Raw genomic sequence first — 16980 nt, forward strand, 5'->3', positions numbered from 1 at the left:
GTTAGGAACTATACGTGGAACGGGAAGTGCGCCGGAGGTACCCAGTAATCCAGGAAAGCCCCCAAGGGCGGGCCCAAAGAAAAAAAATGGGAGGGGGAAAAGAGGGAACACTCGCTGCATGCACACCTCATTGCGTGCTGAATATTTGGTTAAACCCACGCATAAATAGTAAAGAGACACCTTTTCTCCTCAGAAACACGAAGTGTCGCAATTCAAGACATGATTGCGATATCTCCCGATTTGAAGTGGGGGATAACTGAATCTTGATTTAACTCTGTGCCCACTTCGCACGACTTCAGACTATGGTTTAGGTCTGTCGGTAAATCCGGATAAACCACAAAAAATTAACCATCAATTTGGTTTCATCAAAATCGGTCCTTGAATAACAAAAACTCAACCTTTCCGGGAAGAAAATTTTCTTATACAGTTTTATTTTTGCGCAAGGCATTGCCTCCAATGATCTGTCCGCGAGGCTGGTTTTTGCTGTGGATCCCCACTTCTCGCCTATTTTCCTCGTCGGTACGGGAGTGTCTTTCGATTATTCGGGTCACGAAAAGGTTCCGCGGAGGTTGGGGAATCACGCGCTCCATTTTCTTTAACATAATCTCCGATAAACCCCGTTTTTTTCGTCCAACACCAAAAGTTGTCACCGAAGAACACCAAATCTGCGGGAAAAAGTTAAAAAAAAAAAAAAAACATTCGCGAACTTTAAGGAAAATAACCCCCCGAAAACACTTTTACGAAAACACTTTTACTTTTACGAAAACACTTTTACTTTTACATTCACGAGCCATTTTCTTAGTTATATAATATTTTTCCATAAGTCCGACAACTATAGTCTGTTCCATTATAAGTAAGAGCCACATAATCAAATATGTAAACAAAAAAAATAAAAATAAAGAAGAACGCGAACACACACTAAAAATGCGATGTAACGGCGCATTCAAAATTAGTCATTAGTTTTTTTGAGAGCAGCAATTTCGTAGGACGACATTGTCACCCGATAAAGGTTATAAAAAGTGCAGTGAAACTTTTAGCTCGGGGTCTTTAACGTGCATTACGCAGTATATGTGATACGCGATCGCACGACGGTAGGATGCAGATGGGCGACCGAACCCAGGGTCCCTGCTAAAGCCCCTTGATAAAGGCGTTTTTTACAAGTACCGCCAACCATTATTGTGAAAACGCGCAAGACACGTGCCACGAGCGGGCGCTCCGCCACCATTCGCCTTTCAAAGGCCAGTCATTATATACCCGTGCCCACGGTGCCCGTGCCCCACGGGCAACTCGAATTCTATTTACAACGAATGACATTTGAAGGATCGGACAATCAGCGCGCGACACTCCGAGCGTGCGGCGTTCCACGCGCGACAGATCGCGAGCCGATTCGTTGATCACATGAATGCCATTCGTTGTAAACGACATTCGAGTGGCCCGTGTGGCACGCGTGCCACACGGGCAACTCGAATTAGTGGTGCGTCGCCATTTGGTGTCCAAGGGCCGGTCGAGACATGGGCCTCGTGCACTGGCACCTTTGAGGTTATTTGAAGGACCAACGCAAATACACCGAGGGGATTTAGTGCCTACACGCTCTGCAGCGGGAGCTCCGTGCTTTGAACGGAGCTCACACTCGAGCATTTCTCCACGTGCTCTGATCTGCGGTGCCACAACACACTCGGCCAACGATCCCCCACCGCACTTGATTTATCCTGTGAGCTAGACCAAATGAGCTACTCTTAGAGTATCGGCAATTTTTCCCCCGATATTGTTTTGGGCGCCGCCATGTGGGTGGTTAGTAACAAATCAAATGCAACTGCCGGTCGTCATGATTCAAAAGTGCGACTTCCTCAGCAATGGTTTCGGTGTCAGGAAGCTCACGTAATATTGTTTTGCTTTCTCGCCAACTGTCTAAACATTTGTGGAGGACAGAATAGCGTTTCCTGTGATTTCTGATAAAGCCTCAGATAACTGACAACCATCGTTTTTAACATCCATTACTGTATGAAGCGTAGCTTATTTAGTGGGTCTATAGCTTAGCCCGACCGCATAGGCGCAGAAAGAGAACGAACAGCTGAACTTCGCGCTCTTGGCGCTGCTTCAGTGGCTTCATCAGCCCGTAGCGTTGGTTGCGTTCTGAACTAAGGTAAAGCAAAGCAAATATTCAGATCTTAGGGTTTCACAAGCCAAACCAACAAAAAGCACTTAACACGCCCAAATAAAAAAAAAAAAGTTATTGCGGGTTTATTTTGACTAACCGTAGATCTTTTGACGTGCAACCGAAATCTCAGATTGGCCTCCGTTGGATTGCGGGCACGTCGGCCGATATTTAAACCCGACAAATATCGATTCATGGGCCAGCGCGTTGGCTGAGAGGAACTGAGACGTTTTAATGTCATTGCCACTTAAGAGCCACCGAGGTGGTTTTTGAAACTAAATATAGTCGAACCATTCCGAGAAGCATAGTTTGGTATTGTAAATGATTTATGCAAGTTATAAAAAGCATTAAAATGTTTTCGCATACGTGGCGGAATCTGAAATTGCAGAATGCATTTCATGGCGCCCATTTCATTTGGATCGCGTTGGACATGTGTACCGACGCACAGTAGAACGCGCGCAAAAGTAGCTGTGGTGCACCCGCAGCCTCGCGCTTGTTGTTCTTACATTTCGGGCTCGCTCACTGCGGGCATCCAGGCATCTGACACCCTGACATCTGGCGCTTTTTCTGTATTTCACGTGGCGTTCCAAGTGGCACACGACGGAAAATGCACATCAAGCTGTTCTTGAACATATGTCGCCATCTGTACTTTATATAAAGAAACTACCATTCGCCGTAACCGAATGGGAAAAGTTTGAGGTCCTATAACATTCTTAACGTGTAATATATCGATATGGAAGTTCTGGAAAATATAATATCGAAGGATGCTTCATAATTTAATGGCTCATTATTTTGATTAGTTGACGTGATTATGTTTTTATAGCGTCATAAAATATTACAATTTTAAACTTTATTTTTTTTATTTTCAAATATACATTATCTGTACAGTTCGTTGCTTACTTTTTTATTTTATTACATGTAACCGAACGCTCACGTAAAATATCGTGGACGATGGGACGTTATAACTCGAGAAATAATTTTTTCAATATTAGAGACTGTGGTCTATTAAAAGCCAAATATTTAACTAACAACTACAAATAATCGTGATATCAAGACATTAAAGCATTGTAGAAAAACGGCTCTTTAATTTGACACTAACTTTATAATTGTAAGATACATAGAAAGAAAGTTATAAGCCGTCGGAAAAGCACCAAAACGTCATGCACGGTGGGGTTGCACCTTAAAGCCACTGTCAGATTAAAATAAGCTCGTTTCTGTTTTTCGACTTTGTTTTTTTCCCCTACGCCGCGTTGCTACGAGGATGCAGGTCCACTTTGACGCTTGGGGCCCCTGCTTATCATCTTAAAATCATCTTGAGTGGCAAGTGGCAGGAAACAACACTAATACGTGGTTTGGACAAACACCTCAGAGGTTCGACTGTAATGTGTTCAAATTTCGAACTTTGAACGTTCGAATTTCCTGTGCTCAAATAAAAACGTTTTGAATACATCAAAGTTTCGCGCCAGGTTCTAGTCTGCTAAATTCGCGCAGGCTGACTTAAACCCCCTCGTGCCCCCTCCCCCCTCTCCCTGGGTCAGCCACTGCCACTGAAAACGAAAAGGGGCGAATTAGCGGCGAGATGTTTTGGTGGCGCCCTCCTATGGTTCCCCCTTGTGACGTCATTACCTTGCGAACAACAAGTTCGATGGTGTTTGTAAATAGCATGGTGGAAGCCTGAAATCATTGCGCTTTCAAAGCAACACTGCCAACACCGTCGAAATTAAAGTTCTTTCATTTCTCTTATTTCCGTCGATGGTATACCCTTTCCGACGTCATAGTCAGCTTTTGGGCCAATCGTGGAAGGCCGACCACAGCGACACTTTCGGTGGCGCACGTTGCCAATACTCGCGTTTTTTCCGTGGCTATAGGCAGTATTCACTGGCGGCCATAACTGTGTGCGCGAATGGTGAGCGCGTGCTGATGGCGAGCTTCCGCAGTTCTTTTGCAACGTGCATTCCGCACCATCAAGAGTGCCGATCTTAGCAGCCTATTGACGTGAGCTCGTTCTGAGCATGCGCTCTAAACAGCACCCACAAATATGGCGTCCAGTAAATATTCCCTATAAGGTGAAAGCTATGGGGCACGTGCGCTTGAGCATCTTGAGTGCCCATTAAAACTGTGCACGCGTACTCTTAACTTCTTTTTAAATGCCATAAAAAGTTGTTCTAAACCTTTGCTTAATCTGTGCGTACCTGCGCTAGGGCCTTCAAATGCTTTCTTCATCAACCGTCACAAGATAACAAGGTCATGCTGTTGACATAATTAAGACCAGGGGACAACATAGTATACGCTTAGATGACGATAGCAATCGAAGTGATGAAACTAGATTTAGGAAATGACATACTGAACTTCTTTTATTCCTCTCTTACCCCCCTGTTTCCATCTATACTCTGTTTCACCTTATGATGTACCGCAGGAAAGGCTACAAGCGCGAGCTCCTTGCTCTAGGGCACATCTCGGCCGCACAAGCTCTCGTGCACCAAGGGCAGCTGCCAACGCTATGAGCTCGCGCTTCTAGCCTTCGCTGCGGTACAACATAAGGTGAAACGGAGTATAGAGCTGCTGGCCCATTGTGGTAAGAAAGAAGAAGCGCTCAACAAAAACTAAAATGGACGTTTTTGTCTTCACCACAAAAAAGAACATCAGACTGGTGGCGGGACTCTTGGCGGTGAGTTCGATTTGACATTGAGATATGCTTCGAGTATCATTAGCGAAATATCGTAGTGAGCTAAGTCGCATAGGCCTGTGCTCTCTGTCCAAACGAAGTTGGCGTTGACACGCCCACGCTGGCACAGCTAGCCTGTGGGCTAGCGCTAGCCTAGCCCACAACAACGCTAGCCGAGTGGGCTAGCGTTGTTGTTGTTGTTTAAGACGTTTATTGATAGGTGAAGATTTCACCAGTCAATTTGTTGGAGCAAGTTTCAAAATGGATGGATAGGCGGGACATTGGCAATTTACAGGTAAAAGTATAGCTGTGGTCCCGCCGCTTAGGGTATAGACCCCCTAGATATGAATGTCCAAGCCGGACTCACTCCGAAATCCGAGCAGACCGGACAGGACCGCGACACGCATGTCTATGGCTACGTTTCCATGGATGCGACCATGGCGCATCGAATCGAGATGTGACCAGTCACGCGCCCGCGATCCTCCTTTCCCTTCCTCGTCTACCCAATCATAGGCGGTTAATCTCGATTCGATTCGCTACGATCACATCCATGTAAACTCAGCCTTTGTCTCCCACTGGTTTACACCAGGCTTCGAAGCACGTAGGGCGGTGTTGTTGTTCTAGCGTGTTCAGGGCTTTCGTCCTTTCTTCATTAAAAATCGGACAGTGCCAGATCAGATAAGATTCGTCGCACTTGACGTCTCGATTTCTGCAATAAATGCAGCCTTCGGAGCAGGCTTCTTCTCCTTTCCTTTGCTTCTTTGACAATAGACTATAATTGTGGTCTACTGCCGTTGAAGCGTTGGCGAGTTTCGGCTTCCTCTCACGGGCCGCTCGCTCTCATCGCTGGGTGCGGGCCGGCGTGATGCCGGCTTGGGCCCTTACCGCCGAATTCAGAAGCCTCACTCAAACTACACTCAAACTGAAGGGCCCCTCCACTTCCCCGACGAAGGCGCGAGGGCCGGCGCTGGCCAATCGCGAGGACGGATCCGCCGTCGCGATTGGCCAGCGCCAGCCCTTGAGCTTTCCTCGAGGAAGTGGAGGGGCCCTTCAGTTTGAGTGTAGTTTGAGTGAGGTTTCTGAATTCGGCGGTTAGCCTTCAGAGGGTGACTGTCTTGTGCCGTCGGAAGGTTCCCGAAGGAATACTTGCTTCGGGGGGCTCGCCTCTGACGTTGAGTTTTATCTGCTCAATTTTCTTGTATGCTAAATTGATGTTGAGGATGGTTCCCTCGGGGTCGTACAAGTTGAAGGCGGGTGGTGGCGGTTCCACAGAGGGGGCTGGCCCCGGGTCCTGGCGTCGAAAGTCGATACGATTAAGCTCTTCGATCGCCGCCCGGTGCGCCCTCTCGTTGCCGGCGATGCCCGCGTGACCGGGAATCCACTCCACCCTGATGGTGAGCGGGTTTAGGTCGCGTCGTTCCAAGTTTTGCGCCAAACGGAATATTTCTCCGACTGCTCCGTGTGCCATCACTTGCGTCCTGAGGGCTCTGACGGTGGCCTGGGAGTCCGTGAAGACGCGAAGTGTGTGGAATTTGTCGCTCGATGTCGCGGCCGCGTCTTTGATGCATGGCTTCAAGTACGGCTCTGACTTTCACTTCCTGCGCAGACCCGCATCGCTGCAGCTCCGTGCTTTTCGTTGTCTTCTCATAACGCCACGTCGCCGTCGCCGCCACTCCGTCTTTGAATCCTGCGTCAACGTTCGCATAATGTTCGTCGTCACCTCCGTTCTCCTGCTCGTGCCGTCGAGCGAATTTCCGCCTTCTGCCGGTGTTTTTCGCCGAGTTCATCCTCGTCGAGATCGGCCAGGCTGGGGTGACCGTTGTCTTCTGCCACGGTGGGATGGGATCCGGTATCGGTGGTGGAGTTGTCGTTGCATACAGAGAGCTCCATAAGGGCATGAGTACTGCTATAGCCCTGCCCTGACGGGTATGTGTTAGTTTGGCAGCATACATCCACTCCTGATGCCGTTCGATATCTTCCAAGGAGAGCATAGGGACGGCTTAGTGTAGTAATTCCAGGCGCGTACATTTCGGCAGGCCCGAGATGCAGCGTCGTGCGTCATTCATTAGTGTTTCCAGTTTGGCCCGTTGAGTGGCGTTGAGTTTGTAGAAACGAAGGCCGTAGGATATCTTGGATACCAGGGCGGCTTGTACTACGGTCCTCGCTAAACTTTCTCCGAGACCCCCGACTCGTGTCGCTAGTCGTCGCACGATCGAGAGCCCTTTCTTCCAGGTAGTTCGTATTCGCTCAATCCAGATGGTTGGGTCGCCACCCGAGTGAATGTTCACTCCTAGGATGGAGTGATCTGTCGCCTTTTCGATCTGCTGCCCGTTAAAGTGCAGGTCAGCGTCGACCTAGTTTCACCCCTTCCCAAAGGCCATATATCTGGTCTTCTCGGGCGATGAACGAAGGCCGCTCTCTGTCAAGAAATCGCTCACCACGTCGAGGGCCCGTTAAATCGTCGTCTCAGAAAGAGGCGCGCTGTCACTTCCCATCGTACACACAGTAATGTCGTCCGCGTAGACCGTGAATGATAGGTCCGGAACGGCTGCGAGTCTCCATAAGAGAGGCGCCATCGCCAGGTTGAATAGCATCGGCGACAACACTGATCCTCGCGGCAAGCCGATCTCGTTAGATTTCATTTCATTTCATTTCATTTTATTACCTTAAAGACCCCCTTTTAGGGAGTATTACATAAGGGGTGGGGTTACAAAAATAATCAAAAATAGGTGCTTGTGTTCAGGATGAGAGATGATTGGTAACATATTGAATGGGTTAAAACAGCGCAGAAAGACGAAGGACCAGTAAAAGAAAACACACAGACACAGCGCTGACTTACAACTGAAATATTTACTGCTGCACCATTCAGCAAGTAAACTTGAAGGAAGACAAACATAAAAGCAATCGCCCCGAAAACACGCCATCCTCCACTCAAGCCGACACGTGGCTACACGTATTTCCCCGCCCTTCTGATAAAATTCATTTCATCACTAACTAGAGCAAGTGATGGAACACTAATAAACTTGCCTGCGTCATGGTTGGCAATAAAAAAAGCTTCGTCAATCTCCCGAGCATACTTATTTTTATGTCGGGCTAAAATCTTAATTTCATTAAACACTGGAGAGCACGCACATCTGTCACAGTGGACCGCTAGGTTGCCAGACGGGGAGGAGCGTAAGGACAGAGAATGTTCTCTCGCCCGGTCGTTAACACATCTCCCCGTCTGCCCAATGTACACTTTTCCACAGGACAATGGAATAAGGTACACCACCCCACACGCGCAGGCGACAAATGGGTTGCGGTGCTTTACTTGACATTGTGTACCCACGCGGCCACCTCGATTCACGGCTGCACACAGCCGCCCCAACTTAGCTGGAGCCGAAAACACAACTGGCACGTTGTACCTACTGGCAACCTTCTTGACACCATGGGACACCTTGTGCATATACGGCAAGACCACAGGTCTTACCGTTGGTTTTTGTCTTGCCTCAGTACTAGCAGGGCCTCTAAACACCTTAACCAAGGATTCCACGACGCCCATGACAACTCCCAAAGGGAACCCGGCATTTGACAACCTCGTGACTTGCAACAAAAAACTGTCACCACACCTATGGTGGCATGACTTAAACAAGGAGGTACGGAGACTGGACAGTGCAATGGCTCTCTTCACTGTCTTAGAGTGCGCGGATTCATAAACTAAAAGCCCCTTTTTAGACCTAGGCTCATAGGCCCAACACAAATGCGAGGGCTCACATCGAAGATTGATATCTAAAAATTGCTCTAGTTAGTGATGAAATGAATTTTATCAGAAGGGCGGGGAAATACGTGTAGCCACGTGTCGGCTTGAGTGGAGGATGGCGTGTTTGCGGGGCGATTGCTTTTATGTTTGTCTTCCTTCAAGTTTACTTGCTGAATGGTGCAGCAGTAAATATTTCAGTTGTAAGTCAGCGCTGTGTCTGTGTGTTTTCTTTTACTGGTCCTTCGTCTTTATGCGCTGTTTTAACCCATTCAATATGACCATCAACCAACTCGCCCAACTTTCCACCTTGTTGATTGTTAACATTTTCGAAAAAGATTGATGGGCAGGTGATGGCAGCATTGTGGTGCGTTAAGGCCGTTCCAGTCTGGAGCTGCTCGGGGGAAGAATGACGCGGAAAAAGTGACAGTGCGAGTGCGTGGGCGAGCAACCTGGAGAGGATGACTGGCGCGGTGAGATATGCGTGTGGGAGGTACGATGTAAGGTGAGATACAGAGGGGGGAATTAAATAACTTGTGAAACAAACAGAGGGTGGCGATGCGGCGACGACAAGCAAGACTAAGTAAACCTGATACAGCTTTCAGGGGTGAGACGCTGGTATGGTACGAGTATGAAAAATGAATGAATCTAGTTGCGCGATTTTGGACTGCTTCGAGTGCGTTGATGAGGTATACTTGGTGAGGGTCCCAGACGGCGGGTGCATATTCAAGCTTTGACCTTATTAGTGATTTGTAGGCGAGTAGTCTTACTTCCTGAGGGGCGTGGCGTAGTTGACGTTTAAGGAATCCCAGGTTTTTTTTTTAGCAGATGAGGTAATGTTAGTAATATGCGTACGCCAAGATAAATCGCTGCAAAGGGTGACACCAAGGTATTTATATGATTCGGTTAATTCAACGGGGGTGGTAGTGATGGTATAGGGAAAGAAAAGGGGATTGCGGCGGCAGTGAAAGGACATAACTTTACATTTAGTAGAGTTAAGTGACAATAACCAACGGTCGCACCATTGCAGCACGTGGTTAAGGTCGTTTTGGAGGGCAGATTGGTCCGATACGTTAGTGATGGAATGGTAGATTACACAGTCATCTGCGAACATGTAGATATTACAGGATAAATGTTGCGGTAAATCAATAATATATAAATTAAAAATAAAAGCGGACCAAGAACAGACCCTTGGGGCACGCCCGATGTAACTGGGATTAGATAAGAAGACTGGTTGTTAACTAGGACAGATTGGGAGCGGTTGTTAAGAAATTCTTTGATCCATCGGAAGATATTATGGTCTAAGTTCAACTGAGCAAGTTTTAGTAGCAAGCACTGATGAGGTACTTTGTCAAATGCTTTTGAAAAATCTAAAAATATGGCGTCTGTTTGTATGTTAGAGTCGATGTTAATGTGCAGATCATGAAGAAAGAGGGCTAACTGAGTTTCGCAGGAGAATCCTTTACGAAAGCCATGCTGCGAAGAATGGAAGAAGTCGATCGAGTCTAGAAAATGCATGACGAGAAAAATGACGTGTTCCATGATTTTACAAGGCACGCTCGTTAGAGAGATAGGGCGGTAGTTCAATGGGGATCCTTTATTACCTGATTTGTAGACGGGAACGACCTTTCCCGCCTTCCAGTCTTCCGAAATGTTACCTGTAGAAAGTGACTGAGAGAATAAGGACAAATATGCTGCAGAGATGTGTTTAGTATTTTTTTAGACACTTGGAATTAATTTCGTCTGCGCCGGCTGATGATGGCAGTTTAATGTTATCGATTACTGACGCAATACCATCAGCAAAAAAAGTGACGGGAGTCATTGGATACTCGGTGTTTGCAGGGAGCATTGTAAATGACACGTCAGATTCTGCAGTGAAAACCGATGAAAACGCGGTGCTGAAAACGTTCGCACATTCAGCATCATTCACAGGTTCGCCCAATTCATTGATAATGGCAACAGTGTGCTCTTGCTGAGGGTTTATCACTTGCCAGAATTTTCGGGCGTTTTTAATCAACATATTTGGTAGGTCCAGGTGGAATAAAAGACTACTTGGCGTTTCGGACTGCGGTTATATATGCATCCCCAGCCGCGTAGTATTTTTCCCATGCACTAGGGCCACCCGAAAGCTTGACTGAGCGGAAAAGACGTTTTTTTCTCTTTTTTAATTTTTCGGGGCTTTTACTGAACCACGGTTTATGTTGATCTGCGTGGAAACTGAACAAGGGGATGAAATTATTTGCTAGTTCGTTTAACTTATTTTTAAATATCAACCAATTTTCATGAATTGACTAGTTGTGAAATGTTGCTTCAAAAACTAAAAAAAAAGGTGTTCAACTCGTTATTTATAGTTTCATAATCTCCTTTATCGTACAGGCGAATTGTTTTCTTTTCGGTATGACGTTTTGCAGGAGTAAGCTCAAAGACAGCTGTCTGTACTGTACTACCCCGGTGCCTGCCAGTTTTCACCAGGTATTTGCGTCCGCTTAGAAAAGTCTTGATAAAGTTAAGTGGCCTGCCCCGCACCCCTAGCTTGCGAGTCGTGTCGATGACTGTGGTGTGAGGCAGGTTGTCGAAGGCTTTCTTGATGTCCACTGCCACCGGGAGCTGGCGGTGGCATTGAGTCGGCCGTAAGTACTCTTGAATCAGTACTAGACTGTCCTGTGTGCCTAGATTTTTGCGGAATCCTGTCTGAGCAGGGTGTAACAGCTCCCTCTTCTGCTCGATTATCCAGTCGATCCGTGCAAGCACCATGCGTTCCATCAGTTTGCACAGGACAGAAGTGAGCGAAATGGGGCGCATGTTGCTCGCGCAGTAGGGCGTCTTCCCTGGTTTCGGGATGGGGCACACCCAGGGCAGTTTCCAGCTATCTGGGATGGTGCCCTCGCGCCAGTGGTCATTAATTAATTTCACCAGATCTCTCCTGATCGCCTCCGGGAGGTTCTTGAGCATGGAATGAGGGATCCCGTCTGGCCCCGTCGCGCTTCGCTCGTTGCCCTTTTTGATCGCTGCCTTCATTTCCCGCAGTGTAAAATCCGCTTCATACTCCTCGTTTTTCGATTCTTCATGGTTGTAGATTACCGGGTTTGGTTGGTAGCAGGCTGTGGGAAAAAGACGTCCCCGATCTCATCTAATATTTGCTTGACTTCCTTATTTTCCGCTTAAGCCAAGTTCGGTGCCGTGTTTCCCCCCTTGCTCTTGCCCAGCATCGTATTGCATACAGCCCACATGCGTCTCAGTGGAGTTCGTTCGTTGAATCCTTCGCACAACCTGGTCCAGTCGTCCCTACACAGGTTGTTGGCGTGCCGTTGCGCCTCCTTTGCGTACCTGTTTGCTTTGCGGATGTCCCGTTTTTTTCGGGTGCGACGGTAGCGTCGCAAGTAGTTTGTTCTTTTGCGCCAGAGGGACAGTAGTCTGGTGTCCGGGATTGGCGCTCCTATTTCGACTAGGGTCTCGACCGTGGCAGTCTTGGCCGCTTCCCTCATTAGTTTTGTCAGGTCGTCAAGGGTTGTACCCGTAGACTCTTCTAGAGCGGCACGGAAATCCTCCCATACTGTGGTCTTCACCGTTCTCTTTTTCTTGCGTCGCTTTGTTTTGCCAAGAATCGACGTCTCTATGGGGTGGTGGTCGCTGCCCCACGTGTCTTCGAAAACTTTCCATTCGGTCTTTCTCGCAGTACGCGAGTTGGTCCAAGTCAGGTCGGGCGTTGTGTCTTGCTGTTTGATATTGGGCGTGGTCCGCGTCTTAGCACCCTGTTCAGAAACGGTGGCTCCGCAGAGCCACCGTTTCCGGTGGCTCTGCGGAGCAGCTCAGTACCCCTGATCGATAATATGGCGTAGACCCATTCCTCATGTTCGACATTAAAGTCCCCTCCGATCAGGATCGTGTGCTCCCTTTTCTTGCCGTAATCTCGTACTAGCTTCTCTATCCAGCCATGGTCGATTTCTGATCTCTTTTTCCTTGCCGTTGATGTCCTAGGTCGGTAGTACACTGACACTACCAGGATCGGGTCGTCGCATTCGCTCTCCTTTAGGCGCGATACAGAAACGTCGCACAGGCAAGTCCTAGCTCCGAAAGCTATGAACACGGACGTGTCCCATATCGGGCCGCCCACCGACATTAGCAGCAGAATGGCCGTGGAACTTGCTCAACTTAAGGAAAGTAGCCGCAAAATACTGGAGAAAATTCAACAACTAGAAGTAAAGTACGAGAAACAGCTCCGACAAGAACAAGAGACCCGCAAAGCCCAAGCCAAGGCGAAGGCCGAATCCGACCGGAAACGTAGGCAAGAAGCGGAACACAAAATTCAAGTAGAACAGCAGAAAGCTGATGAAGCACTTCGACGTGTCCAGCGCTGCGCCGTCACCTACGAACAAGTCATTGAACGGAAAAGGAAGGAAGCCGAAGCAGCAACCGCTAAGGCCACATCAGCACACGGCGCGCGCGCAAGTGCCCCAACACAAGAAGATCGAAAACAGCCCTTCCCGCCGAATGCACCTCTATCACAGGACAGCACACCGGTATCGGGATGCCTTCCAGGCACGCCCCTCAGCGGCGAACATCTTTTACAACTCGTGGAGAGTAGACTTTAAGAATGGCAACAACAGCTCCAGCAACAGCTACAGCAACAGCAACAAGTCATGATGCAGCAGATCCAGCAACAACTGCAGCTGATGTTCACCCAGCCTGGGCAAGGGCCGGCAACACCGGCCCAGTAACCCAGACATGGACAAACACCATAGACGAAATAAAAAACGGGAAGACCTTTACAGCTCTCCAGTGGAACTGCCGGGGACTGCGTGCCAAGAAGTCTGAACTTAAATTACGACTCAATGAGCGGAAGACGCCCGTGGATGTCATCCTGCTACAGGAAACGCACAAGGCAGAGATAAAGCTGACCGGGTATGTCAAGTACGACAAACCGAGCATCACACTGACCGTTAAAGGCAAAACGAAAGTGCAACCGCAATCCGCAATCTTGGTTCGAAAGGACCTCTTGCCCCAACAGCAAGTGGACACAGGAGAGTGGTGTACCGACTCACAAGAAGTGGAGGCCGTTCTGGGGGAGAGCGAATGCGACGACCAGATCTTTTTGTTCAATTTAGCGTCTACAGCAGAGCAGCAGGGCGCACGAGCAGTAGAAGCTCATCGGGATTTCGACACCAGCGCCAGGCGCGGCTTTCAACACTCTTGGCTTCACACGGCTAGCATGGCCGATAGGGCACCGCCGCTGCTTTTTCCACTACATCAGTCCTAGTTCACTGTAACCCCGCTTTATTATTGAGGTTAATACCAGTGTAATTAAACTTGGGGTATGTGTATGTTTATACAGCCTAGCTAGAACTTAGACTGCCTCAACGGGTGACTTGTCTTCCAGCTGTAGGCAGACATTTAGCCAGCGCGCTACAACCGCTAGCCTGGGGTCTTCAACGTGCATCACGCAGTACTGACACACGACCACACGCCGGTACAATGCTCGTCCAGATCGAAACGTGCAGGGGTGGGAATTGGACCCAGCATCCCTCGGTTCTGCCGCGCGAGCTTTCGCGCCACGTGTTCACACGGAAGATCGGAAGTTTCAAGGACCCCGCTAACCGCACTTTGCCGAAAACCGGGTAAGCGACCTTCGGCAACTACGGCTTCCAGCGATGACGGAAGACCGCTCCTGCGGCCACCGGAACTGGGCCCAACAGCCGAATGTGAAACACTATTCACGCAGCCGAATCCCGGCGACAACGTGATTTTGCACCGAGGCGATGGAACAATCGCAACTGCAGTCAAATGCGGTTCATCGGTCAACCAAGCGAGTACCTCGAACATGGAGACAGACGCCATAACACCGCTGAGCCTAACCAGCGACTGTGAAGCCGGAAGATTACGCGAATCTTCAGTAGCAAAAAAAGCGTAAAGGGGAAGACTTGACGCATGCAGACATGTTTCTCGACGAAGTGCGGTTAGCGGGGTCCTTGAAACTTCCGATCTTCCGTGTGAACACGTGGCGCGAAAGCTAGATTGGCAGAACCGAGGGATGCTGGGTCCAATTACCACCCCTGCCCGTTTCGATCTGGACGAGCATTGTACCGGCGTGTGGTCGTGTGTCAGTACTGCGTGATGCACGTTGAAGACCCCAGGCTAGCGGTTGTAGCGCGCTGGCTAAATGTCTGCCTACAGCTGGAAGACAAGTCACCCGTTGAGGCAGTCTAAGTTCTAGCTAGGCTGTATAAACATACACATACCCCAAGTTTAATTACACTGGTATTAACCTCAATAACTGTAGCGGGGTTACAGTGAACTAGGACTGATGTAGTGGAAAAAGCAGCGGCGGTGCCCCATCGGCCATGCTAGCCGTGTGAAGCCAAGAGTGTTGAAAGCCGCGCCTGGCGCTGGTGTCGAAATCCCGATGAGCTCCTACTGCTTGTGCGCCCTGCTGCTCTGCTGTACACGCTAGATTTAACAAAAAAAAAAACAGTTAGCACCTTTATTTAGCAGAGGTTCGCGGCTCGTGGTTGTAGTATTCGAGTTGACTCTGTACAAGAAATTATACTTCCAGATAATCTCCCCAGAAAGCTAGCGACCTTGTACCGTAGACTAAGGCTCGGAGTGGGCTATACAAATAGCTACAATTTTCTTCTTGGACGGTCCGACAATCCAAACTGTAGCTCATGCAACTGCAAAGGAAGCATTGAGCATATTTTGTGCGTATGCCATGTGCCCCATCACACCGAAAGAGAAGAAATGAAAAAAAAAAAGCTTCAACAAGTGGAACCAAGACCTTTCACTCTGACAAAACTCCTGGGCCCGTGTAACAATTGGCACCAACAACGTCTCCTTCTGCGAACACTACAAAAATATCTCCAAGATACTGGACCTCTAAATCAACTTTGACTGTGTGCGTGTGTATGTGTGTGATGTGTGTGCGTGATTTCTTCTTACTCTAAACTTCTGTACTCTCCTGTACCCTTCCCTATGGAGTAGCCAGTCCGAGACAAACTTGGGCTAACCTCTCCTCTTTCAATAAATGTTTATATCTATTTGTCTATGTGAGCAAGGCTATGCAGTGCTCGGGAAAAAAGCGCTAGGGCCACCTGGTATGCTCAACACGATGGGTCTTATGCGGAGGCCGCCGCTTTTTCCTCTAGTTCACTGTAGTAGGGTGGAGGGGTGTGCTCATTGCCTGCATCGATTCAATCCACTGATCCAGGACGTAAGTAGATGGCGCAGTAATGGAAGGTGGGGAAAACAGCTTGAAGGGAAAAAAAGACACTTACACAGAGACAGGACATGCACATAGCTGACTATCAACCATTATTCACAATTAATCCGAAAGCATTAACTGTCCCATGGAGCGAACCGTCGTCATCAGATTTGAAACCACGCAAACGTTGGCCAAATGACATCTTCTATTCCCTTTCTTAAGCGAAGCCGATTTCCGACGAATTATGCTCCCATTGGCTGGCGCGCGTCGTCAAGGAATAAGGCTCCCATTGGCTCTCGTGCGGCGTAATTCACAATATTCTTTCAGCCTTTCCACTCTTGTAAAGAAGGAAGACCAGCGAAGCTGTACTATGGTGAGAATAAAGTAACGGCCGGCCGCAAGTCGGCAAGCCAGAGTGGAAAGGCTGGAAAGGTTGCCGCCATCTATGAGCGACGGCGCAATCAGACAACCGGCAAACACAGCACTCTGGACAGCTACCGCCATCTATGAGCGGCGGCGGCAACCAGAGTGTTGTGTCGACATTTCTTTGCAGATGGACACGATACCGGGAAAACCCGTCCTTAACACCTCCGCTGTAAAAAAAAAAAAAAAAAAATTAAAAAGCAATTTTTTTTTTTTATGGCGGCGCACCGCACGCAACGGCGCGGCCGCTGGTAAGAGGAGGGAGCGGTGGTGGCAGAGCCAGAGCCCAGCCTCATCAGCCTCTCGACCCCGAAGATGAAGACTAAACTGATGGTTGAACAATATGAAGGTAGTAAAGAATGGTTGCTAGTCAGCAAAGTGTATGTCCTTTAAGTGTTTTTTTAGATGTTTTCACATCTTTGCGGACATATATTAGCCAGCTCAACTCACAACAATAACTCAGTAATCGAATTTGATCGAAATTTTTGCCAAGAACCGCGCGCCTTTGATCGAGTCGCCGCATGTGCAGGATCATCTGGTATCGGTAGCGGTCAGCAGTACTCAGTAATAAACTGCTGCCTACCGTTTTTCCACCAGTTGCACTTGATCTGATTTTCTGTACCGGTTTCTCACTACGAGAATAAACTATGGCCTTCATGAGAACCGCATCATGCTGAGAATAAATATGAGAATTGAGAAATTCGACTAAGGGACGACCTGTCACTTAGTGCTCTCCTTATAAAAAACGAATGATGCCTTCGTACAATCGTGCATCGTCTCGATTAATAACAAGATTGTACCGGTTT

The 16980-nt window shown here is 48.4% G+C and overlaps 1 pseudogene; it reads right to left on the bottom strand.

Moving 5' to 3' along the window:
- Positions 1 to 5158: 5158 nt before the first annotated feature.
- Positions 5159 to 7414, bottom strand: LOC120839230 (annotated as a pseudogene).
- Positions 7415 to 16980: the final 9566 nt, after the last annotated feature.

Source organism: Ixodes scapularis, unplaced genomic scaffold (genome assembly GCF_016920785.2).
Source record: "Ixodes scapularis isolate PalLabHiFi unplaced genomic scaffold, ASM1692078v2 PGA_scaffold1__304_contigs__length_218370807, whole genome shotgun sequence".
NCBI classification, from domain to species: Eukaryota; Metazoa; Arthropoda; class Arachnida; order Ixodida; family Ixodidae; genus Ixodes; species Ixodes scapularis.